Here is a 20,543-nt window from a genome sequence, read left to right as displayed (position 1 = left end):
AGATAAAACTAATGTAAATAAAGGTAGCGCTAATGTTAAAAATGAAAATACGTTTTCTATTTTCAATTTACCTCACATATTTGATAATAAATTTCAAAATAGAATGCAGCCTAAGAGGTCAACATAACAATATTTTACTTAAATGATACTTTTCTAAGCAGCCTGGCCAAAGATTTCAAATACAATACGAATCTTCGGATAAAACCTTGCATAACCCACAATGAATCCATTTTCCAAGCCACTACAATCTGTTTCATTTTCTATTGCTCTGAATTCTTTCAGAGAATAATTGGATGAATAACTTTACAAAGATGGATCTTTTCCCAGAAATTAAATCACGTGAAAAAGATAGTACTATCAAAGTGACTACATCAACTTGGCTTTTATGTTTTAGGGGCTAAAAAAAAAAAAAAAAAAAAAAAAAAAAAAAAAAAAAAAAAAAAAAAAAAAAAAACATGGGACAAAATTAAAACGAAAGTTAAAAGGAAAAAAAAAGAAATAAAAATAAAAGAGCAGACCCAAAATTACAAACAAATAAACTGAATTTATTGGAACAGTGGTTGAAAATTCTAATTGATATAGGAAAAAAATATGATAATTGAAAGCCGTATACTTTTTTGCTTGACATACAGAAGCGTTTACTGGCGAAAAGAAAAGAAAAACTAGGCCATACACTCAAAACAATTAAGAAAGATATATATATAGATAAAGAAACATTACAGAGAAAAAGGAAAGAACCGGAAAAAAGAAAGAAAATCTCATCTGAAGGACTGTTTAATAGAAATTGTTTAGAAAAACTGCTTAGTAAAAATTGTTTAGAAAATCTGTTAGTGAAGATTTTCTAGACAGTTTTTAATAACATTTTTCATCCCTGCTTCTTTTTTTTTTTAATTGGCATCCGCTACAGCCAAAAAACATGTGAAGCTCTGCATATGGAGTTCATTCGTTTTTCGAGTTCTTTCCTTTTAATATGTAATGTTACCATTCTAATTTACTACCAGCGATCCCTGGTTAATAAGGAAAGAGGAAAAGGGGTTGGGAGGGTGCTGAAGATTTGATATTCATTGGAGCTAAAATATATAATTCTCAAAAAAATGAACACAAAATTAATTTATAGGCTTTCTGTATCTTTAATTGTTATAATCCCTCGTCCTTTCAATTAAAAAGTGACATCCATGTTAGAACCCTCTTGCAACGCATTATAGTGACAAGAATATTTTGCTACTCAAAGCGGAAGCGGAAGACTATCCCTAAAAATGCGTAACCTATAAATTTAAATAAAGAAAGGACTAACTTTCACTTTTCAACTTGCATTTTTTCTTATTTTTTTTCATGCATATCTAGTGCCCATCTACTAAAGGAAAAATTAAGAATTTCCGAAGTTCTTGAACTATTTTTTAAAACGGCATGTTTTTTCATTCACTTTTAGATCCGTTGTTAGAATACGTTAAGTACACAAAAATTACGATCACATCAGTGCCATATTATTGACCTACAATTTGTATGGGCTTCCAAATTTCAACTGCCGATTGAAAAATGCTTTCCCCCTCTTCATAAAAAAGGCTGAATGTTAAAATTAGCCATTGTTGTTGTTGTCGTTTGGGGTTTGACTTGTCCAACTAATAGGTCATATGCGTTCGTATCACTCAATTATTCTGTGCCTTCTGTAATCACTAGCTTGCTTGGTTGTCACTTCAGTCAATATTCATTGGACCAGAACAAGTATCACTTAAATTGCTAATGGAGGGGCGTTATTCGCCTGCAGCAACTGCCTGCATCGAGAAACAGGAATCAAAATACTGCAACTATGCATTATCATACATCAATTAAAATACAAATACATCACATTTATAATAAATAATATGATTTTACACATTATAACCAGTGTCATACAACCAAATGCAAAATTTTAACCAGATAAAACATATCTAAAATAAATAGTATAATTCTAAAATCAACTATTATATAGGTGATTGGCCATTTGGCTCATAAAAAACCTTATAACTATGTTTTATATGATCGTGATCATAGAAGCCATGATTGTAATAGCTTTTTAGCAGCATCTATGATTTTCAACGTAAAATAGATGAGGTTTAACTCTTATATGAAAGTAAAATGCGCCAAATTAATAATATCTTTTGTGAAACAATTTTACCTAAAAGGCAGAAGATGAAGTCTAAATTAGCTCACTATGGGATAGAAAATTTTTAATAAAACAAATTAACAATAGCTCTTGAAAAAAAAAAAAACGCAGAGATTTTTATCATGAAAATTTAAGAAATGTTTGTGGTCTTTTACCATCTAGTCCTCCCTCCCTAAGACTTGTGTCTTCGTGCACACATGTTAAAACTAAAATATACTCAAAAATATGTGAAAACCCAATTTTTTTGCAATTAATCAAAATTGTGTGCCCTTCGGAGGAAGAGGGTGTGGAGTTGGATACTCAAAAAGACTTGTCTTTAGATATTGACAAATTAAATAGAAAATCATAGAAGCAACTTGAGATTTAGAGGGGGGACTATATACATCTTTTAAATAGTGTTCGATTGACTGACTATCTTAGAGTTTTCAATTAATGGTATTTTAACCCTATTGAAAACTGTATTGTAATTGTATTGTAAAAAATGGTATTTTGCCTAAATTGTTTTTCTGTCGCTTCAGCTGACACTTTACTGGGATTTGATCTCTTTCGTGACTTGAAAAAGGTCCTGAAACGTTTTATTTCCTGTTCATTAGAGCTCACTCGTAATCATTTACGGCCTGTGTCTCAGGTCGCAACAGCTATGTAATCCATGCTAAAATGTGAGTTTCCTCGATTTCAAGATGGGGAATAACAAATCTTAGAATTTGTATTATCGCAATATTGGCCATCCTTGAGCAAAAATTAATGCTTTATGACACAGAATGTCAGAAAACGGTACTTTTCTGGAAAGTGGAAATTGATGAATATGGTATCAATGACTGTTTTCCTTTGAAGACCAACTATGAAAGCTTATCACAATCAGTGTGCCACCTTCGGTTTCTCAAATTAGTCCACAAGCACGTGATTCCTCAGGCGTGGTGATGTCGTCGTGACTGGTCAAAGATTGACTAAGAAGCTCAGTTCCTCGAGTCAGTTGACTCGATTTTAAGTGGAATCAATGCCCTGTATCACCTCCTCCGAAAGTAACTCCACTTACCTAAGAATGGGTTCCTGATTTGTCTTGATGTATATTGTTCTGAAATATGCCATGCCCTCCGCTTTGTCGAAAAAAAGCAGTTCCCATGCATCGTGTCTGCAAAGAAATCGTTCTGTGATGGTCCACAAATCCAGAGGTTTTTACTCCATGTGGTTAAGCAAAGTTTTGGTTTTCCATGTGGAAAGAGTAGGGCCGTCCTACTACCGGGCATGTGAATGACATACGGAATCTGGAATCATACGGAAGTTGGGCTTGAATTCAACTCTTCCAAATCTGATATTGCCCTGTTTAAATAGAAAGCATATTCCTCTGCCCCTTCCATCACGCTTGGATCTAGTTCTGTTCAACCTGTATATCGCGTTTTGTATCTAGGTATGCCCAATGCTTCTTCTATCCAACAAAAATCAGACGTAGAATCTCAGCAGCTTACCTTTCTATTGTGTCTTGGAAACTTCGATCCAACCGACATTTTCTAGCAAGTCTATATATTACTATTACCCATCCCTATACCCTCTACACCTCACCCTTCTGGAAACTCCTAATTAAAACTAACAAGAGTAAAATCCAATCCATGTTCTTTCGTTTTGCCAAGTATCTTCTTCATCTGCTTCCGTAGTGTAGAAATTCGCTCGCTATTGCGAAATTCAAGCTTGCTGACCCAGAGCTTGCCGTTTTCTGACAGATAGCGAAACATAGATGGGAATTTAAAGGATTGACCATTCTTAAAGAGTGATGTGTTTTCTTTCGCATTATCTTGTGTTTTTGTTGTTGTTGTTTGCGGTCTTTATTTATTGAAATTTAAATTATTAGTCCTACATTCTTAAGCAGTGATGTATTTTCTTTCGCGTTATCTCAGTTTTATAATTTTTGTTCTTTGCCGTCTGCATAATGTGTTTTTTTTTCTTCCTATGCTCCGTGTTCTTGTGTGTTTGATTGTGACGGGTTTTAAAAAAATTAGTAATAATAATAATTTAATCGATGTAAGATCGTTTAAGGCTATTGTTTTGAAACATATATAGTATTTCATGAAGTTCTGAATAATTTTTCTCACACATATGTTATGTTGATTAGATGGTACTATAATCTTTTCTCAAATTATCCCTTTCTGCTCTCACCTTTGATCCGAAACTTGTTTGTGTTTATTCGTTATAATATAACTGATCCATGTCCTGCCATTTCAACAAGTGTTGTGAATTTTAATGATTAAACTATGACACGACTGGATCAATATCTTGCAGTGGTAAGATAATGGCCACATTAGAAAGTAAATGTTTGTATTTATACTCGTTCGCTTACAAGTCTTTTTTTATTCCTGTTTCTGTCGTATATTTATTTGCTTGTGTTGTATTTTACGAAGTATTTAATTGTTGTCTTTAATATTTTATTATTTTATTTTCTTTTACTGCTCTTTTGCATGATGGGTTATCAAATAAATAAATAAATAAACGAGGATAAAACACAACCCTTTTTAACTCCTGATTTAATACAAAACTAGCTGCTCATCTCATTTCCCACCTTAACTGCAACAGTGTACTTAGCACTAATCACTATTATGTATTTCTCTGGTATACCATACAAGGATAAGAATTTCTCTAAAACTCTTCTATCAGCTGAATTAAACGCTTGCTCATAATCTATGAGTATGAGGGAAAAGGTGTTTGATGACTCCCACTTCTCAGTTATTAATCTAAAATGAACATTTGGTCAAAAAATCCTCTACTCTTCCAAAAACCGCACTGTTTTTCTCTTACAAGTTTGGCTACTACATCTCTAAATCTAAAACGTATCATCACACTAAGCAATTTGCAACCTACAGATACCAGGCTAGTGCCTCTACAATTGCCAAACTCACTCTTATCACCTTTTTATACAGGGGTTTAATAAGGGTTTTCCTGAAATCGCTCGGAACTTCCCCTTTTTCAAAAACTATATTCACATTTTGCTGTAACTTTTTTCTAACCTCATAACCACCATATTTAAGAAACTCATTTACCAAACTATCAGCACCTTAAGCCTTATTACTTTATAATACTTTTAGTACTGTCACAACCTCACAAAATAATCTTCCTTCACATCCAATGTGTCACAAGGTTTTACATTCTCCTCTATATCTATTCCTGTAACTTTACCCGGTTTAGTCCATTCTCAAAATGCTCTGCCCATCTCTCGTTATATCTTTTGCTTATCACTAATTGCTGCCCCGTTCCAATCTTTAACTGGGACAAATCCAGATCGACTGTTCCTTCTCTATTTATGAACATGCCAGTACTATTATACCGTCTAGCTGCATCTTCCAGATCCAGGCAATTTTCTTATGGTCTCCATTTCACACCTTATTAGTTTATATTTTAGTGATTTCTCCACTTTATTTATATTCTTCATATTTTCAAATGATTTGTCACTCAGATTGTTTTTGTAAAAGCCCTTCCTCCTGTCTGTTAAACATAAAGCATTTCCACTAATATTCCTTGCTGCATTCCCATTTTTCCTCCCTGAGACAGCATCAGTTACTTCTCAAATAATTTACTTAGATTTATTCTGTTCATCTTCTACATTATCAATTTTTAAATTTCCAGTTTAGCATTCAACTGTTCCTCGAGAGATTACTCAAATTCTAATTCTGAAGTCTACCAATGTCATAACTTCCCAGAAGATAGTTACTTTTCCTAAATGTCAGCTTCAAATTAACCCTAGCCACTAGTAGATGGTGATTTTCACTTTTCATAGGCAGTGCAATAGCGCCACTTAAGTAAAGAACGATGTTGGCAAAATATATTATTTATCCTTTTTTTTTTGGTTTGTTTGTTTGTCTTAGACCAGGGCACTTCGCATCAAAGGATTTGTCGTACAACCTTCAAAAGGGGCTGGTTCAATAGGAAATTGAAAGGGCTAGTGCCTTTTTTAATAGACGAAAGTGATTGAAGGGCAACTAACTCCCCTCCCATGCCCACCGTTTCCCCAAACACATCCAATCAAAATTTGAGATATCCATTTTGGTAAACGTAGTTGAAAGGTCTGGAAATTATGTCTTTGAAGATGATCTCCCCCCCCCCATTGCCCTCAGGCAAAAGATTGCAAGTTACGCCCTGGGGGCAAATAAGGTTTCATGTAGAAAAGTGTTGTCGCAGAAACTTAAAGGGCTCATTCGATTCGAAATTGAGAGGGCTAGTGCGCTTTTTAATAGTTGAAAGTGATTGGAGGACTAATGTCCCCCCCCCAACCACAATCATTTCCTCAAACACCCTGATCAAAATTTTTATATAGCCATTTTGTTCAAAGTGGTTGATAGGTCTGGAAAATATTTCTTTGAAGATGAACCCCCCCCCCCCCCTCAGAGCCTTTAGGACAAGAGTCTAAGTTATGCTCTGGGGGCATATATGGTTTTTATGGCAACTGTGTCGTAAAAACTTCAAAAAGGGGTTATTCTTTTGGAAATTTAGAAGATTAACTTTTTATTAATCGACAGTGATCGGAGATCAAATACTCCCCTCCCCCCTTGTCCATTATTTCCCCAAACACTTCTATTTGAAATTTGAGTACCTGAGGATGAAAAATTGGAATTTATAGCGCTCTTTTTAAGAGTCAAAGTGATTTGAGCATCCAACCAAAGTTTTGATATATCAATTTTTTTTAGCCTGGTTGAAAAGTCTAGTAATTGTGTGCTTGGGGATGTCACCCACCCCCTCCGAAGCCTCAGGGCAAGGGCAGCAAGTTATGCAGTTTGTTCATTGTTTACATATAGTTTATGTTATTGAGAAAAGGTATGCATTTTTGACTTCCACTTTCCCAAAATACGAAGGGCATTAAGATGATTCTTTCTGGAGATGTTGAGGAGAGTGTTGGACTAAAGCATAACATGTTATGTGTATATGGGTTGTCAAAGATAACTTAGAAGACCACACTACCTTTCCATGACGAAAGTAAAACAGTTCAAAATAGGGATGAAACCTTTTAATTGACAGTGAACACATATAAAAAAAAATTTAAGTGGATATTTCGAACACATATATAGTGTTCATCATCAGCAGTAAAACTAAAGGACATCAATATAAACCAACAAAATTTATACCTAAAAAACTAATTACATATAGTTTCTTGCTCTTATTTTTTTCAATGCAACAGCGGAAGCAAATCTCTTTGACCTTTTCGGTTCCGGTTCATTAGGTTAAAGGTCAAAGAGATTTGTTTCCGCTGTTACATGGAAAAAAATAAGAGCAAGAAACTATATGTAATTAGCTTATTAGGTATAAATTTTGTTTGTTTATACTGATGTCTTTTAGTTATACTGCTGATGATGAGCTTTATATATGTGTTCGAAATATCCAGTTAAAAAAAAATTATATCTGTTCACTGTCAATTAAAAGGTTTCATCCCTATTTTGAACTGTTTTACTTTCGTCACGGGTTGTCAAAAGGGTGTAACTCAGGGATGAATGAGTATATTAACTTGAAATTTTCAGGAAAATGATAAGATGATTAATTGACCAAAAAGGCAATATTTCCACGCTACCACTACTACAACTACTGCTGCTTCTACTGCTACCACAAGTACTATTGCTACTACGACTACTATCAATAAAATTACTACTTCTGTAGTGAGTATTAATAAGGTTCAGTAAATTGAAAAAAAAAATATCTGAGGAAACGTTGAAGGGAAAGATGAACGGATCAAAACATACTATGCGTATACAGATGGCTGATACGGGCGTGTCAGCAATATTTTTGGAACGGCTTATCATATCAAGAGGAAACTTAAGGGGCATCATGAGTGGAATGTTCAGTTGACCAAAATGCTAAAGTACCTGTTATGACTGCTATTAGTACTGTTGCTACTACTGTTACTGCTAATAATTATACACTATTACTGCTACTATTGTTCCCACTGCTACCATGATACTAGTACAATTAAGGGTACACACATGAAGGTGAAAATTTGACAGAATATTGAGGGGGAATTTGAACTAAATGAAAATCCACTATGCGCATTCAGATTGTCCAAAGGGCGCATCTTAAGAATTGATTTGGGTAATAAGTTGAAACTTTCGGAGTATACTTAAGGGGGAAGATCAATTGACAAGAAGGTAATATATGCATGTCACTGCTAATACTAATACCACTGCTGCTTTTCATTATGCTAATACTGCTACTAAATTACTCCAACTGCTTCTTCAATTGCAACAACTTGTAAGGCTTAGAATATTAAGGTAAAAGGGCGTCTAAAGGGTGTCAAAAGCACAACAATATCTTCGGAACGGGTTAACCTGTTAAGGGGAAACTTCTAGGGCATCATGAAAGCGATTTTCAACTGACCAAAAGGCAATATGCATGTGCTACTAACGCTATTAATACTGTTGCTACTGCTGCTACTACTACTACTAATGGAAAACTAATGCAACTCCTTTTACTATAACCAAAACTGCTGTGATAATAGCACAATTAAGGCTAAGTCTATGAAGGCAAAATTTAAGAGAATATTGATGGCAAATTTGAACTAACAAAAGAGACTATGTGCATTTAGATTATCAAAATAGCGCATCTTAATAATTCATTTGTGTATTAAGTTGGAACTCTCAGAGAATACTTAAAGGGTAATATCAATTGACCAAAAGGCAATATATGCAAACACTACTACTAATACTACTGCTACTGTATTATTTACTAGTTCTACTGCTACTATTACTATTGCTCCAATTAGTACTTCTGTCGTGACTACTTGTAAGGTTAAGAGAATGAAGTGAAAATTTCAAGAAGCATATGAATATAGAGGTTATCAAAAGAGCAAATTAACAAGATCATAGCAATGGCTAATTGTATTAAGTTGAGTAGTTATACTAATGCTGTGACTACTCTTACAACTATACTTAAGGGTATGAAGGTGAAATTTACAGAGAATATTTCTGAAAATTTCTGTTGTACGGATGACATCCAGCCATCCGTATGACGGTTGTCAAAAGGGCATATCAGAAATATCTTAGGAACAGTTTTGTGTGTGTGAAGTCAAAACTTACAACGCTTGTTGTGGGGGATGTTTAACTAACCAAAAGACAATATTTGCATCAGAATACTACTGCTGCTTCTACTCTTACAACTCTTACTTCTGTTACTATTATTATTACTGCAACTACTACTACTGGCATTAAAGCTAAGACTACTACAATTGAGTCTACTCCTACTGCTACTATTATAACTACTGGTTCTACTACTACTACTAATAAACCTAAGAGTATTAAGGCGAAAATTTTTGGCAATATGGCAACTGTATTGAAATAAATCGAAACATACTATGCCCAAATAGATTGTCAAGAGTACTTACAAGCAAAGCTTCAGGACTGCTTGATGATATTAAGTTAAAAATACTTTTATAATGTTTATTCTAAGTTGACACATGAGCAATATTCGCATATCGAAGCAATTTATTTGCCAGATTTTGTTGAATTTGTCAGATTTTGTTGAATGTCAACATTCACTGGTTTTGTCCCTTGATTTTGAATTAAAAATCAAGTAGTTGTGGGCATCAAGTCATGGCTAATTGTAGAAAAGTTAAGACAGATAGTTCGATTGATTGAGAGTCAGATCTGGCATAACCCATTATTATGATTGTATAAAAACGATGTCTGTTTTATCATTGTAACTGTTCTGACGTGCTTATGCTAGCTTGTGTGCTATTTTAGCCATAAAATACATATATAATAATAATATTATATATATATATATATATATATATATATATATATATATATATATATATATATATATATATATATATATATATATATATATATATATATATATATATATATATATATACTGTTATCCTACGTTAGGATATCACGCTATTTCATATTTTACACCCCTGGAATGCTGGAATGTGAGTTTCTTTTACTCCTAATAAGTCCAGTTCAAAGCGTGTGAGTTTCTCCACCAAAATGTCGATATGATAGTTATTTTTTAGTGTTGTAATATTCCAAGTTGTAATTTTCATATTCTTTAAAAAATTGAAATTATTTTGGACTCAGGAAAATCAAAGGCTCCAGAACCAGTACAGATCAGGGACTAGCACATCTTTTCAAATAGACACAGAAGTGCTTAAACCGGCTTAGAACCGGACAGCAAAAAATCCCTGGGACCTACAGGCGAATGGAGGTTTTTTACAATCCTGGGCCAATCTTGCTAGCTACATGGTTTTCAGCATTTGACGATGATCTTCTATCAAAAAGAGTCGAAATCCTGCACAGAAAATCTCTAGACTATTACCTTAAACTCAGTATATATTCATGCCTATAAATATTATGCTACTTCGGGGAAGCAAACCACAGTAGACAAATTAGCTAGGAAGAGGTTTTTCATCCCGAAAACGCCCACCAAACCGAGAAGAATTATCCATTAAACAGAACCCAGTGCAAACACTGTGTCGTTTACTAGGCTATATAATCTCGGGGGTGCCACTATTCAAGGTCACCCCGCAGCGCGTTAGCCACCACCTCGCTGGGCGTGAAAATTAGCGATGTTACACCTCTTCCCATAGTAATATCTACTGACAGATTTCCTATGCTACCTTGGGAGGGAGGATCAAAATTCGTTTTCTAGAACTCTACCATAACCACAGAAATTTTCAGACTTTGGTTTTTCCTTGCTCCCACCTAGAGTCAGCAAAAGGCTTCAGTAACTTATTTTCAAACTAAGTTAACCATATTAAAGTGCACTTTAACTGGGTGTGGAGTTAACGTGGAGTGGCTCTCCAGACTCAACATGGACGTTTCCGAACTAGTGGATATTAGAAGTTTTATATTATCCCAAGGAAATAGTATATTTAATTTCTCAATTCCCCCAGGAGTCAAAAATCTTGAAAAAAATCTGATTATTTTCGGGAGCTGTTTTAGACCTGAAAAATATTTAGAACCTTCTGTCTATGTTAAAACCTTTGAGCAATCCCTCTTGAAAAGCGAGAAAAATCACTGTTTCGCCACTGCTTTGCTAGTGATGTGGATCCATTTTCTTTTTCTCCGCCAGGCTAGTAGGCCACCATATGATCGTAGCGAGATGTTTAATTGTTCATTTAATGGGTACTGCTCATGTCTACAAGTTTCTTATAAACTTGGCGCAATGCAGTCATAACCTTAATGGTCAAAACTCTTACCCTGAGGTTTACCATCCCCCTTTTTTGGACACATCCGATCCAAGCCCTTTTAGCAAGAGAAAACTAAAAGTGAGTTTTGAAAAAAAACTGCCGTTTGAAAAATACTCACTAATTTTTGGATATTCACGAAAATAAATGAGTTTTTTCTTATCTGCAAGTTTTCCAAAATTTCGGCGATGATGTAACCCTTGGACTCTTTATCTATGCGACAAAGTTGCACATTTCTTGTGGGAATGTCTGAGAGAGGTAGGAAATAAAACTCGTATTCAATGCCCCATTTTAACAAGAACGCGTGTTAATTTTCTTAGTTTCATTGCCTGAGTTAGACAAAAAGTTTTTGTATGGTATATGGTGTAGGTATCGATTTTTTTTTTGACAATTATAGTTGTGCACTAAAAGTGATCGATATTCTGGCATTGAAAGATTATAGTCTTAAAACTGAAGTCTTATAAATTAGTCTCTCATTTCCTGAAGACTACTTATCCATCTGCTTGTATTTTCTTCTTCTAGGAGAGCATTCTGTTTCGTTTGTTTGTTTTTTTTTTTGCATTGGTTTTGTGTTTTCATTAAAGCGGTAATTTATATATTTCTACAATTTAGACTTCTAAATTTAGGTAAAAATTACGAATCTGTTTCTGAGCTAGTTTTGTAGATATATGATGCATTATTTTGTAAGCAATAATTTTCGTTCGTGCCAATTTTCAACTTCGCTCTTTGCTTCCGTAAGAAGACTTTTTTTTTTTCATAAAACAATGCGTCCCCTGAGAGCGGTTTTGTCGTATCTGCAACATTTTTGGGAAGTGGAGTTAGGACTACCATCTAATGTGAAATTTTTTGTTCTATCCGATTCCGTCGACCACTTCATTGTATCTCAACTAGAAGTGCTCAATTTTAGATTTCTCGTTTACCGTATCTCACATTTTGCCGTTTTGTTAAGAGCGGTTTTGTTGTATCTCGTATGGGAAAATTACATGGGCATTTTTGTCGTAACTCCGTCAACGTACACTTTTGAAGAAGAAATATATATATATATATATATATATATATATATATATATATATATATATATATATATATATATATATATATATATATATATATATATATATATATATATATATATATATATATAGGGTATAATTTGATATTATCAAATACCTGATTCGTTATGATTTTGAGTGTGTATCAGTGGTTAGAATAAATCTTGGTTATGATCATATTTTGGTAGTGCTTCCTTGTAATGGAGCAGCCTGTTGGTAAATCTTTCGCAGTTAATATTATTGTCTTAAAAATAAAGTGAATTTACCACTCGATACCTTTTTTTATGTCCTTTACGAATATAATAATCGCTTCTATTGCAAATTCAGGTCATTCGACTACCAGTTCATTCGGGTCATTCGACTATACAGGGGCTAAATGCTATACGTAGCACTATTGAGCGGGGGCTAAAGCACCTTGATTTGTTTTTTCCACTAGATCTGGTGAGGAAGTTATTGAAAGTAAGAAAGATACGTCCTTTTAATTTCCTGCAAATGACCCAGTCAAAGTTCTTTGACTTTCATAAGGCAGCAAAGCTGTACAAGTACTCGTTGGTACCGTATTCAAAGGTAAAACAGCTTAGAGTTCCGTCAGGATAACGCTAAGAGAGTTAGGTTCAAAACTTCCTTCTCGTGAGACTTGCAAATGGCTATTATATCACAAGAATGTACTTCGGTTAAAAAGTATCCCAACACTTCGGCTGTCCGTGTTGTTGAACGTCTTGTTTTGCCCAAACTTTGTGGCAAAAATATTCATCTACCTGATGCGAAAATAAAAGATTTCAAGTATCTCCTAATTTCATCCCCAATCAAGACCAGAAGTATTTTGAAACCAAGATTGAACAGTACTACAAGGCCAAGGGGGATCTTGAACATTTGGAAGCCTCTCTGCCTGCGCGAGATCTCTGTCCAGAGGAGGATTCCATTGAAGCAAAACGGCGGCCAGCAAAGAAAATCAACAAAAAATGAACATTTCTGACGTTTTTTTGTAATTTTTATACTTTTTCAAACAGTATTGCTGCATCAGAACTCGTTTGTCGTATTTTCATGGTGAAAACAATAGTCGACCCACACCATTTTGTAGTATCTAAGTTTACTAAAATTTCGGTAAGGTCGGATTGTTGTATCTGCATTTCATTTCAAGTTTTGACAATGAAAACTTCACCTTTTCCTTCTCATATTTGTGAGACCCTCTTAGATACCTTTTTCTCTTTTTTTTATGTATTTGCGAAGAAAATCGATTATACCGTGTATGTTCCAGCGACGGTGAAATTTTCAAAATCGTTTTTCCAGGAATTTTGAAAACCATAGTTACGACAAAACCGCTCTCAGGGGACGAATGGTATCTTCTATAGCATCCATATTTTCTGGAATCCAATTGTAACTTGTTATTTCTCTTTTTTTAATGCCCATTTTAAGGAGGGTAAAAGGGTAAAGAAAAGGTAGAAGGAAACAAATGCCTGAAATGTAGGAATTAAAGCCAATGGGTGTATACAGCTTTAAAAAAAAAAACAGTTATACTCTAAATACCCTATTATCTTAGTTATACCCTGAATATTTTTTATAGCTTCACATTTTTGGAATCCAATTTCGACCTTTTATTTCTCTTTCTTTTTTTTCATTATAAGAAGGGTAAACGAATGAAAAAAGGGTAGAAGAATTCAACATGCCTAAAACATAGGAATTGCAGCCAATGGATGTATAAAGCTTGAAGTTCGGGACTTTATCAAGATGTACATGTAAATTCTAAATATAAATAATATTTAAAACATTTGAAATTTATTACCAGGGGATCGATCTTTTCACTTGGTGAAAAGAAAGACAGTTTTTCTCAAATATTTAATTTTATCTTGTTTGGCTAAGATTTTTGCATATTTACTATACCAAAAAGTAATTCAACTATTCCAAGCAATTATGACGGTATTTACATGAAAAATTTTGGAAAAAATTCGAGAATGGAAAAAACATTCCAATGAAAATTTGACTACTCCAAGATTTGAACCCACAACCTATCTAGATCATTTTTTCAAACCGGGAAATATCAGAGTACCAATTTTCCAAAAATAATATAGTAGCGTTGAAAAAAAATATATAAACATATCTAATTATTGCTCGTTAAATAAGATAGACATTCTGTACGTGAAAACATTTTATATTTATTAAAGAGGCTAAACGGAAAATAGGTCCTCCGCCGTTGGGGTGGGAGGATGTTGTAAAGAAAGATTTAAGGGAAATAGGAACTTCCTGGGAAGGTTTAAAGAGGGAGGTTTTGAATAAACTGGGATAAAGGAGGAGTGTTCTAGCTGTGAGCTCCTCAATTGGCTTGGGGCTTCTTTGAGTTGTTAGTATAGTAGTGGTAGAAGTAGTAAGGAGTCTTGGATCAAAAACCTATGCTTCAGACTGAACCTTGTTTATGCTATCTATGTTTTCTGTATATTTGACTCGGTGTCTCTACCATGTCCGAATTTTCTGAGTATTCTCTGAATTTCCTATGAAGAAAATCAACTTTCCTAAATGACCCCAAAGATTAACGCTGACAAAAATTAGCGATTTGTTTTCTGTGTTAACTTCACGAACGGTAATTTTGGGGATTTTTCATTCGGGGTCGTTCAAAGAAACCTACAAATAATAGGGAATATTGGAAGCACTGACTAATGTTGGATGTCGTTATTAATTTGTCAGATCATGTTTGGTATATCTAACTAAACATGGTTTATTTGACGATGCAAATACTCTACTGCCTGTTTATTAAACTATTATACTGTTTAGACTGCGTCATGCCATCTATGTTCAGTTCTGGGAAATATTTGAAAGATTTCACTTTTACTTATTTTTTAAGCCCAGCCTTCCTATGCCAAATTTCGCTTTTATTCTACTTTCATTTCCCATAATCTCCTGGGTATCTAACTTGTGTCAATCTCAACAATTTTTAAACCAAAATAATTTCCCTCTTTACCCAATTTTTTACGCTAATTTACCTCCTAAATATAATTCTATATATAATATACCTAATTAAACAATTTTATATCTGCCTGCTTAGTAGCCTGTTTGTTTAAACTGCGCCGTTAGTGCATATAGCTTTTAGGCGTTTTATAAATAAAACTTAACAAAGTTGGAGCCAAGAGGTTTTTCTCCATGCACAGCGCCATTTTTGAAAATAATTTCATTTGCTGGAAAATATAATAGCATTAAAGCAGCGAACATGATTCCAAACTATAAATTACTAAGGCGATAAAACATAATAGACCTTAATAAACAACCTCAAATAATAATTATAATTCCTGAGGATCTATGTATTCCAATAGTTCTCAGTAAACAATACCGTTGGCCTAGTTTGCTAACGAGCCATTAGTGATCCCGTAAAAATGTTCTAGTTGGAATATTGAAGGGAAAATTAAACAATACTATGATTATAAACATTTATTGGAAACGCTCGCTATTTCTAGTTACCAACTATACGGATACCCAAAGTGCTTTCAATGGCCCTTTATGCAAGGGCCGAAGGCATAATCACTTTCTTGGCAAAAGTCGGAGGACTGTGTTATTTGCCATTGTGAGTGGAGCAGTTGGTATAATATAGAGCTGGAGATATCTAATAATTTCGGAGACCACACTGTCTAATCAACACAAAACGAAAAGAATTGTGGAGAAGAGAGAAACGAGGACAATAACAGTCAGTGAAAACCTGACGAAAAATTATGCAAATTTTTCGCTCGAGACCCCCGCTCAATGTTTGGTTTTGATATTGTCCTTTGGATTTTTATTCGTTTTTTCTTTTATTCTGCACTAAGGACGGTCGAGCGGAGGTCTTGACCGAAATATTTGTATAATTTTTTTTGTGTTCATTGGTTGTTATTGTCCTCGTTTCTCTCTTCCTTGCGATTTTTTTCGTTTTGTGGTGAGGTATATTTGCAGGGGCTAAATGCCTAAGAAACCAGAGAAAGGTAATAGAATGATGGTATGTCACATTTCCAGGTAGGTACACATTTTAAGGTACTTAAATTGATTACGCTCAAAAGTCTTACCAAAAGTGTCTTTTAGCAGAAAAGGCCAAAATTTAGCTCTAGAATATGAAAAGCTTTACTGATTCTGCGAAGTGCCAAAACAAGTCCGAAAGTGCCACTTTGTCCACCATGTACAGGATGAACATTTGCATCCTACTTGGGGACAAATATACTAGTCTCCCACTATGCAGATGACCAAAATGCCTTCATTGACCCTTTATTCGAGGGCCGAAGGCGCATTCCCCTTTATTGGAAAGAGTCGAAGGCCTGTGTTGTTTACCATAATGGGTGGTGGGATGTGAAGCTTATTTACAGGGCGTATTTGTATTGATTAAGCTCCAAAAATTTAATCAAGTGGAATTTTAACAGAAAGGGAGGAAATGTGGCCTAAGAGTATGGAAAGTATTACTGACCTCGCGAAGTGTCTTCAAAAGTGCCACTGTGACAATCATATATATGATGAGAATTTACAATGGGAGGATCCAAGGTGGGACCGGCGCCCTCATTCGCATTATGAATTAATTTGATGAATTATTCGTAGGTGATTTACCCAATTAACAAAAAAAGCAAAGCTTTCCTATGAATGTAAAGAGCAAAGTTGAAATTTAAAATGAACAAAACTTATTTATCTTCAGCCGGTTCAGTATATATCTGCAAAATTGGCATAAAAATCTTTGATTTTTGCAAAGATTTTTCTATGAACATGGAACTTCCCCCTATTTCACGAAAATGGAAACACCTGTTGAAGATAAAAGGGGTATCTTCAACACGTTTCATAAACGTGGTAACACAGTTATAGCTATTCGTCTATTCACAATGACATATTGAAAAGTAGCCTTGTAGTTTAAAGTTCAAAATGGATAAAAATAAAAAATCTGGACACGAGGGCAGAATGGATAAGAGACGAAGACTGATGGCTGAATGTGCAAGGGGATCGAAGGATATTTCCAGATATTTTGGTAAAATATTCGAAAATGCCCGGAAATCGAAAGGTAAGTTTTGACTAATAATAAACCCCCCTCCACCCTCAAAAATTCCTTAATTTTAGTTTTGTAACTAATTAAATAGCGTGTGACTAATAGGCCAGGAACAGATACATGAAGAAGAGGGGCGAACCTCCTCCTAAGACACTTCCGGCTCACTTATTTCGTTCTTTTTTCTTTTTAAATCTTTTTAAAATAAACTTTTTAATTTGGTGCCCACCTCGAGTCACATTGGCGCCCTTGGTTCAGCAGCCCCCTTACCCAAGACTTTGCTCTTGATCTGTTAAAGATTCAGACTTGAAACTGCTCGCAAGATTAGTTTACGAATCATTTTGTCATAAAATTATAAGATAAGCCTCGATTTCATGAAAAATTAATCATATCATTAAACTTGCTTGCTAGATCTTCATCTTAAGAATGTGTTTTCTTTTTTCTTTTTTTGGCACATTTGTTTTATTCTCTTTCTTGTGAGCCGTCGATTTAGGATATAGTGTCTGGGCCTCAATGATGGGGATATGACGAGGCAACTTACAACATTAATTTATGTTAAGGAGTAAGTTTTTGAACTGCCTTTACTCACTCCCCTCTCAAAAATTTCTTAATTTTAGTTTTGTGACTAACTAAATAGCGAATGGCCCAATAGGGCTTTCGTGTGATAAATCTGTCTATCTATTTATTTGAACTATATAGCTAATTTGGTTAAGATTAGATGAATGAAAGAGTTAAAAGTAATTTAGGCCAGGAACAGATACATGGGGTCGGGGTGGGTGGTGGCCCTTCCCCCAAGATATTTCTGGCACCCTTATTCTGTTCTTTGTTCTTTCTTTTTTTTTAATCTTTCTTAAAATAAACTTTAATTTGGTGCCCACCTCGAGTCACATTGGCGCCCTTGGTCCGGTGGCCCCCTTACCCAAGATTTTGCTCTTGATCTGCTAGAGATTCAGATATGAAACTGCTCGCACGATAAGTTTACGGATCATTTCGTCATAAAATTAAAAGATAAACCTCGTTTTTAGGAAAAATTGATCATATAATTAAACTTGCTTGCTAGATCTTCACCTTTAGATTGTGTTTTCTTTTTTTGGCAGATTTTTTATTCTCTTTCTTAAGAGCCCATCGATTTAGGGTACTATTTCTGGGAGTCATTGATAGGGGTATGGTAAGGATGGGTCACGGGAGGGGAGACACATAGAAATGTGGTTTTGGGAAATGTTTTGGACATTTGAGTTTGCTGAGTGGGAGATGGGAGAGCTAATTCATATGCCCTATCTTATTGAGCTGCCTGACTGTAGTAAGATGCAGGGTAGAATATTGTCTTCCTAGGATGAAGTCTTAGTGGAATGTCGTCGATGTTTCCGAACATAATGTGGAAGTTAGAAACTACCCAGATTGATAAGGTCGATGTAGGCTGGTTGATTCACAAGCATTAATTATTAATGCTTGTTGAATCAAGCATTAATTATATGGCTGAATCAACAAGCTCTATCGTCCCTGAAAGACAACTTGGAAGACTACTGAATATTTTTATTGCCCTTGTCTCCCTCCTTTTCGCCATTGACTACCCCCAAATTTTGTTTATTATCACCCCAAAATTATGGAGAATAAATAGATAATGACCATATCAATGTCTATCTCATCGTATATTATTTTGTCTACCATAGCTAAAGTTTCTTTGATAGGGGCACATTTCTTGGGACACATCTGCAAAACAGAAGTGATCGCCTGCTAAAAAGCATGTGGATGTTAGGTCTGTGGAACGCCCAAATTTTCTGGTTGGGAACACTTTTGGTTAACTGATACTACATCCTTCTTTTTGTCGATATTTTAGTGCAATTGTTTCATAGATTCGAGGATTCAATTGTTCCAAGTGGCGATAATAGAACAACAAAACGCTAAAACAAGAGGTTTCAACCACTTGCCTTCCATGATATTCCATTAGAAACAGAGAGCTTTCAAAAAAATTTCCATATTTCAAAAAAATACAGAGAACCAAACTGAACCAAATTTGAATCTGAGAAAATTTGAGAACTTCTCTAATCCTTATGACAGCATATTCACACTAATATGTCATATTTTTCTCTATCATTATTAGACTTGTGTGGTTTTCGAAGAAATTAGGAACTTTAAATATATTTGGGTATTAAACCCTTCCACGGTATGGGTAGGGCTTATAATAAACATTATAATATAAATACTTTCCTTTTTGAAAAAAAAATCAGCTTTGACAGTGGGGGACATGACCCATTCCATATTTTGGTTCTGGTTCCAATTAAAGAATCCTCGAAAAAAGGAGCCCTTGACACAAGTAAAAACTAAATATTCCTTTGATTGTCGTGGAACGTCTTCGAAACATTTTCTAGCTACCAAAGCAACAATGCAGAACCACCACATTTCAAGTGCTGCTCAGATATTCCGCAGCAACCAGGCGTGCGGTTGGTTTTCAGTCTAATCATAGACAATGTTGGAATCTTGTAGCGGATCAAGGGGTTGCTTTACAATTCTCTACCTCTTGTAAAAACAGTTGTGTTTCCACTCTTAGAAATTAGAGGTTTCCCCATTTATTGATTTTTTTTATCCAACTCTAAAGAAAAAAAAAAAAAAAGTCTGGTCTACTCAGAAAGTCTCAATGAAGCCATAGTAATTTGTTCATCAAAGAATGTGCTCGTGTCTGTTGTTAATACGCATTTTACTGCTATAGGAAAATATTATTGGCTTTGAAAGAGTTTTCTTTGTCATTTTACACCAGCACCAACTAGATTCACACAAACAAATTGGTCTGACGAAAGCGTTAACTAAACCCCCTATCATAACTTTCGAATCATATTGACGCCCTTGGTCCAGTGCCCCCCCCCCCAGTTTTTTCTGGATCCGCCCCTGGCACAGGATAAGAATTTACATCCAACTAAGGAACAAACAAAGATGGACGTCTTTTCACATACAATAAGCTCTATGTAAGTTACATACTAGGTGCAGATATTCCATGGTGCAGATGAACATCTGCACCATCTTTTCACATAATGTGAACATCTTTTCACATACAATAAGCTCTATGTTAGTTACATACTAGGTGCAGATATTCCATGGTGCAGATGAACATCACTTGTATCCAATGGTTCAAGGAACCCGGGTCGATGAAAAATAGATGGTATTAGATTGTGCGTTATCTCTTTTAACCTGGCTGAAAAATGTAGTCATGCGAGGTCA

General features: G+C 34.7%; 1 long non-coding RNA gene across 1 annotated transcript in view; it reads right to left on the bottom strand.

The window, feature by feature from the left end:
• Positions 1–595: 595 nt before the first annotated feature.
• The window catches only part of LOC136026964 (uncharacterized), a 41,667-nt gene continuing 21,719 nt past the window's right edge, over positions 596–20,543 (bottom strand). Inside the window, exon 2 of the long non-coding RNA XR_010617462.1 lies at positions 596–1,772. This is a non-coding gene — a long non-coding RNA (uncharacterized LOC136026964). The remainder of the gene's footprint in view (positions 1,773–20,543) is intronic.

This window comes from Artemia franciscana, chromosome 5, assembly GCF_032884065.1.
Source record: "Artemia franciscana chromosome 5, ASM3288406v1, whole genome shotgun sequence".
In the NCBI taxonomy this organism is placed as follows: domain Eukaryota; kingdom Metazoa; phylum Arthropoda; class Branchiopoda; order Anostraca; family Artemiidae; genus Artemia; species Artemia franciscana.
The sequence above is the reverse complement of the archived record's forward strand: the minus strand, read 5'-3'. Positions and strand labels throughout refer to the sequence as shown.